Genomic DNA, 7,207 nt, shown 5'->3' on the forward strand with positions numbered 1-7,207 from the left:
TAAATGCAAGAATACACATAAACACGTTATTATTCATTGAGACGCTTACTAGGGGAAAAGATAACACAGCCCTGTGTTTATGCTTCGGTAGGAGCTTGCAGGAACCAACCAGAGCCTGTCAAGACTGGCTCTTTTGTTTACCAGAGGCTTGCATTTTTTCTAGCTTATATCCCACTGCATGCCCTCTGTATAAATGGTTGAGAGACTATAACCTTGCAGTTTTAGCCCTAATATTAATTGTAACCCTAACATTCACATTAACCCTGACATGTGTGTGCAATATGATAGTCACAGTTTCCCCTGTTAATTTTCTAAGCATTTCAAACACATTATATGGAGACACCTTCATTTATCATTATCAATGATTTCTTCTTCGCTGTTCTATTCTTTTAAAGACTTCCTACTAGTCTCTGGGCTTCTGAAAAATCTAAAATAATACAAATGCATTTTGTTTTCTAATCATGACATGAATGATCTTTCTGCATTTTGTCCCCATCAATATAAATCCCAGTACCTGGAATTGCTGTTCATATTGCTATGTGTGCATGACTGGTTGTAGGCTAAATTAGAGTGAGCTGTCATTCATACGAATGTGTTAATGATCCTAATCAGATGCTTAAAAATATTTAGTTTTTTATTTCAAAAAATAAAACGATCAAACCAATTAACCTAGATGGCATATTACAGTGATTTTAATGACTGTCACTGTTTAAATTATTACTTCACTATAAAATATTAGAAACAAATTAAGCTTCTTTCTTGTTCTCCTTTCAAATTTCTGTTCATAATTCTTCCTTTGTCTCCTGTTCCACTTCAGATTTCTACCTCAAGCTGACTTGATTGCTCTGATGACCTCAATCAAAAGGCAATTACCTCGTGAGGGGTGGAAGGTAATTATTCCTATCACATGGAGATTGAACACTCTTGAATAGACAGCTGCCGTTCTTTTCAGGATGACATTATTACCACAGAATTGGACTCTGAAAATTTCTGATGCATGTAAAAATCTACGATAAGTTGTTGATTTATTTGCACGATTTCTATGGAAGCTATTCTTCTCCCTGCTAAAAGTCATGTTTCTAAAAGACAACATGAATAAGGCTGTGCATAGCCTTTGGAGAAACTTGTAGGTTGATTCAGGTTTTCAAATGAGGCTCACAAAGCACACAGTGCTATGAGATGATTTTACCGGACTACAAAAAATTCATAGAAAATACTCTAAAATATGCATTTATAAAGCTCATAAAATTCAGAAACATGAAATACAATAAATAGTCGGAAAACTCCAAAAATGGGAAAAAGCAAGTCATAAAATTGCAAATTATTTTCACACTTCAAGACTGTCATGTACCATAAAGCACGCTATTTGTCAATCTGAATATACTAGAATTGAGTGTGTGCACCTAACACTGATGTGACAGATGTGCACAGTCATACCTGGATTTTATGTGGGTGCTAGGAATTCCAATTAGAGTCTGCATGCTTTAGCACTATTGTGGTTTAAGTGAGAAATGCCGTCACAGTCTCAGACATTTGACCACTTCATTTCCAGTTGTCTTGCTGTTTGGGGAGGTTTAGGAGGCGTGGCCTTGCTGGGGGTAATATGTCACTGGAGGTGGGTTTTAGAGGTTGTGGTTGGAGTTGTGTGCTCTTAGCATCCAGTCCCTGCCTTGTGCCCACTGCTTGCTGTCGGATCTCCCCACCACAAAAACATGGGCTCTTATACCTCTGGAACATAGGCCCAAATAAACTCTTCTAAAAGTTGTTTGGACATGGTACTTTATCACAGCAACAGGATATCTATCTATCTATCTCTCTCTCTATATATATATTCAACAACTTTTCTTATCCATTGAGCAATCTCTCCAGCCCTACCCTGGAATGTTTCAATGGATAATCAAATCCTCTGGAGAATGGCTAAGATAAGAACTCAGAGTGGTAGAGAGGAAATCTCTGAGTTCCTTTCACAACAGCGGGGATGAAAGAGCCCACCCATCCCTTGTGTACTCTCTCTGAAGCAAACAAAGTTAGAGCCTTGGACACTGAATTAATCTCAAAATTATCTAGAACTAAAACGATCTGTTATTTATTTAACTCAATATCATACAAGTTCTAGAATGAAATTTGATATACTTTGTTCGCCTCTGTGTCTACAGACATATAATGCCTAGCATGTAATAGACATTATATAAGAATTTACTTGTAGAAAATACCAACTAATAATATAGAATTTGGATGCTTCCCTAAATACCAAAGACGGCTCTTTCTTGTGACTGAGTACTTTTCTGATGGGAAGACAATTATAACTTTCAGGTCGCAGGGGAGGGATGAGGGCAGAATGAAACAGCATAGGAACTATCATTTATGTGGAACTGTCTTTTATTAAGCTAAAATTTGCAAAAAAATCATCAGGATTACAACAATACTAAACAAATGGTTATTATCTACACTGTGACGGACAGTTGGCATACCTGCTTGTGAAAAGCGTTTGTTCATATTTTCTGACTTACTTTTCTCACATTACTATTCATTGCTGGGAATTCTTCCTGTCACAGTAGACCGGATGATGAGTGCCCAAGATTCATCAAAAAGCAAATCTGAATCAAACTGAATCAGTCTATGGAGTCTCATAGCAGGGACTTTATAATTAAGAGAGGGCTGTGCTAAATCAACCTGAATAGTCTTCTAACACAACACATGTCTGTTTCTCCAAGCCTCAGATTTATCCTGAGTGTGTCTCTTACTTTGTTTTATTTTAATTATCTGTCTCCCTTGCCAGCCTGCCTTGAAAGCTTCTCAGCTCCTCATTATCACACATCCGGGAAAATCAGCATGTTTAGTTGTACAGTGTATGTTGCACATTGACCGAATTAATAAAGACAATAGTCTATGTGGTACTTATGTAAGTAATTTATTTGTGTATTAATAGGAAGAATGTACACAATTACTTAATTATCAAAGGAATTATCACAATGCAAAAACTCAAGAACAAAAATTGTTGCCTCATTGTCAATTTAAAATTTCCCAGAAACTGACTCCACATCCTGTAGATGCCACTTGATCCCACTATTTAATCTATCCTACTGTAAGTAAAGATACTGTTTTTAAATGGAGCATGATGGATACCACTCATTAGCTACAGTCCATATAGCTCTAGCTTAGTATCCTCACTGATTTCCTTGCTGTCGGGCTTCGTATTTAACACTTCCCAACCCTAATAAGCTAAAACAACCAATTAGCCTTTCTCGGCACAGCATGGTTTCAGCATCTATCCAGAGTTGTGAGCGGATAAAAGCAGAAGCAATCAATTAACTCAGATATAAAGAATTAGGACCATTTGTAAAACACAACTTTAAATGTTATGAAATAAACCTTTCAACTTCTGGAGGGAGTCAGTTTATTTCACTGTCCTTCATCCAACCAACAAACATTCTCTAGATGCTACAAAATTGAGATGCTCAGCCTACAAAGTAGCAGGGTCTGTTTGTACCTCTATACCCTGCAACCCATGTCCACAGCAGTTTAAAGTACATCCCTGGGTGGCTACCTAGGGCCTCATCAGTTTAGTGCCCTCTATAGCGAGATGGTAGATAGTAAGGTGAGAATGGACCATATTTTTCTATTAATTTGGTCCATCTTTAGGCAAATAACAGGTTACAGAAAAAACAATATCAGTGGCTAGGAGAAATGGAATTTTGAGTGGGGTTTACTGACAGAACTATTTCCATTTTATCAAATAATTAGAAAGAGAAAAGTCCTGAGCATTTTTTTCCCCTTTCAACTAAACTGGCTCCTGGCATAAAGCCATGAGACTAGCCCCAGTAATCAGAAGACCCTGTCTGTAACAGAATAACCCAATAGGGAATTTAATTTTGACCCTATGGATAAATAGTCCAATCTCATGCTATCTGCTTGGAACAATCAGGAGTGGTAAACACATTAGGAGAATGCTGGAGGAAAGCAGCTGATTGCCAAGAAAGGTCTTGTATTCGTCCGGAGGACCTCGGGCCTGTGTCCTGCAGCTTTGGTGATAGGACGGAGACTCTTTATGATTCGTGTCATAAGGCTGGTATAGAAGGGGATAGTGTTGAGGGGAATATCGAAAAACAAAAACAAAAACAAAACAAAACAACAACAACAACAACAACAACTCTTCCCTGGGAACTAAGCATGTGCAAATGATAATTCCCACTTGTCTCTGACAATATTTGCAGGATCAAGTTTCCCACTTCATCCCTGTGTGTAGGCTTTTAAAGACTTCATATCAGCTTGATTTTATTGTCTTTTTTGCCTTCAGACGTAACCACAAAACATCCTACAATGCAAGAAACAAGTGTGCTTCATACAATTTCTTTTCTATTTAGAATAAAACTAACTCCACAGATTTTGATTTTTACAACATTGTTTACAGAGGTGTGTGAAGCAAAAAAAATCTTACTGTCCAGAAACCAGAGATTATTTATGTTTTGTGATATGGCCATTCCAGTAGGATTCTGTCAACCCACTCTGATATTCTTCTTGAAGTCATCTAGAAATTGCAAATGTAATCTTGGATTGACCTTTGCAAGATTGACTTTTCAAGCAACATTGCAAGCAGCAGGAATCCAGGGGCAGAATGCAAGATACTTGGAAATGTTGTCTGGTTTAATCTTTAAATTACTTCTGTAACCAGGGCTATATTTTCATAAATCTAAAGAAAAGTTGTTCAAGTCAGCATGATGTAGCAGTTTACAAGATATCACCATTAAAACATAAAATTTTTCTGTCATCAGACTTCTCAGCTGGGCTCAATGGCACCTGCCTATGATTGTATCAATCAGCAGAGACAGGAAGTTCATGGTCAGCATGGCCACAAGTGGGAAATCCTATCTCAAAAAACTTCAAAGGCAAGAAGTGTACCCATTGGTGGAATCCTTGCCTAGCATATGCAGACAGAACCCTGGATCTGAACTTCAGCAAAAACAAAGCATTCCAATGCACACAACTGAACTCCCTAACTTATCAAAAAAAAAAGAACATTAATATCTATTAAATCTAGTAATATCTAGTTATCATTACAGTATTCAAAAACATGAAATAGATGTGCTTGTTGGAGATTAAAAGTAATGAGAATATTGCAAAAACCATGATATGGTGAATTTGAAATAGAATAGGAACAGATCATGGCTGTTTTCAAAATCTTTGCCACAGAATATGTACTAAATTCTCTGACCTTGTCTTCCACTGTGTATAATATGCTGTAGTCTAAATGATGGGGAACACTAACACAGCAAAAATGAGGATGGCCATGGCAATAGTTTTATGAACGAAGTCACTCTGAATCTTCAGTACAAGGCATTTCTCAAATCACCAAGACATGGAGACGGCACGTGTGGAGGGTAGTGCTGGAGACCACGAGGAGGCAAACAAGTTCACTCATGCCACATTTTAATACTTAGCAGTTTCTTCCTGGAACAAATCTTGTCTTATAAAAACGGGGGGGGGGGGCGTTTTATTTGCTTGCTTTCTTAACATAATTTTTTTATTGATACTTTGGGAATTTCACATCATGCACACCAATTCTGCTCACCTCCCAGTCTCCCTATATCCTCCCCTCACCCCTGCATCACCCACCAAAAGAAAATTAAAAAAGAAATCAAGCCAAAAGAAAACATAGAAAGCAAACAAACAAACACAAGAATAAAACAAAACAAAAAAAGACCCCCAAAAAAGTCTTCAATTTTCCAGCTTTCCTGCCCCTCCAACACCTCTTCATTCATCCTAGTGGCATTGGGAGCAGTTTGCCCAATCGGCTTTACTAGCAAATGTTCATGGCAATGAGTCATTGGTCTGGTTCAAGGCCTCTGGTTTCTGGCACACCATAGTTACTGGATCCTCACAGAAACTCTTCTGGGATATCCTGCAGCCACCCTGAGTCATGGAGATATTGTATCTTTCCTCAGGACAAGTTACTTCATGAGCTCCAGAAGGTAGTAGATGAGGTAGAAGCTAGGGTGGGCCCACCGCAGGCCTGGCTGTGGGCCTGGAAGGTAGCTTAGCTGATCAGTCCAGCCACTGGGGCTGCATGCCTCAGACAAGTGGGCAGAGCCAAGTCCCATGCCATCAGGGCCAGTTCTTCCTTGCCTGTAGTAAGGGGTGGGGCCATCTCTCCTGAGTGCAGGGATCAGCTCTCTTGTGAGGGTCAAAGTCAGCTGTCTTGCTGCAGTGTCCAGCAAGAGGCAGGGCCAGCTTTCCCAGGGCCAGCAAGGTGCTGGCCTGGCTTAACATGGCCCTCTGATTCTGTCATGCATGGTTCCTCTGGTCCCCTGAGGTGGCACAGGCTGCAGACATCACAGACCCCAACTGCAGCAAAGCCATGGACCCAGACATAGCCCTTGGCAGCAGCTCGGGCCTGGAGGACATCCTGGAAGCACTGGCCGCTCAGATCAGGATAGCTACAGAGGCAGCATGGCCCGCATACCAACAAGGCCACAGGTTGCTGCCCCAACTGCAGGTGACCTTTGGTGGCAATGTAGGCCTCCATAATCAGTTTACTTACTAACAAATCTAAATTTGTCTAGTCAACCAATTCCATTTAAAATAGAAGTTTGAAAAGATCATTTATTAATACTAGTTTGCTGATACAAAAGTTTATTTTAATATTTTTCATGTATGTGTGTTAGTGTGTGCTTGCACGTTTGTGCATATGCCTGCAGGTGTCCATGGAGGCCAGAAGAGGGCATCAGACTCCTACCCCAACCCTGAGCTGGAGTTAAAGGCAGTTGTGAGCTGCCCAATGTGGGTGCTAGGAACTGAATTAGAGCCTCTTCAAGAGCAGTATGTGTTCTTATCCAATGAGTCATCTTGCCAGCCTGAGTTAAAGGACTTTAAAGTAAGCACACATTTGTTGTTAGACTCTGATGTGGTGTGTGTGTGTGTGTGTGTGTGTGTGTGTGTGTGTGTGTGTGTGTGTGATTCTCTGTTCTTGGAAGTTAAGGCCTAGGAAAACAGATACTCTCAATAAAATGTTGCAAATGTGATACAGGAGCTGCATTAGAAAATATCTTCCTCAGAAAATATGTAAACTATATAAGTATGTCATTCATTAGGCTGCCACAATGGCGAAAACAATACACAAAATTCTAAACTGTATTTTGATAAATCTCCATGATCTAACTGTCCCCACTATGGCTGTCTCTGAGATAACACAGATCTCATATACTCTGAT

Source organism: Peromyscus eremicus, chromosome 7 (genome assembly GCF_949786415.1).
Source record: "Peromyscus eremicus chromosome 7, PerEre_H2_v1, whole genome shotgun sequence".
NCBI lineage: Eukaryota > Metazoa > Chordata > Mammalia > Rodentia > Cricetidae > Peromyscus > Peromyscus eremicus.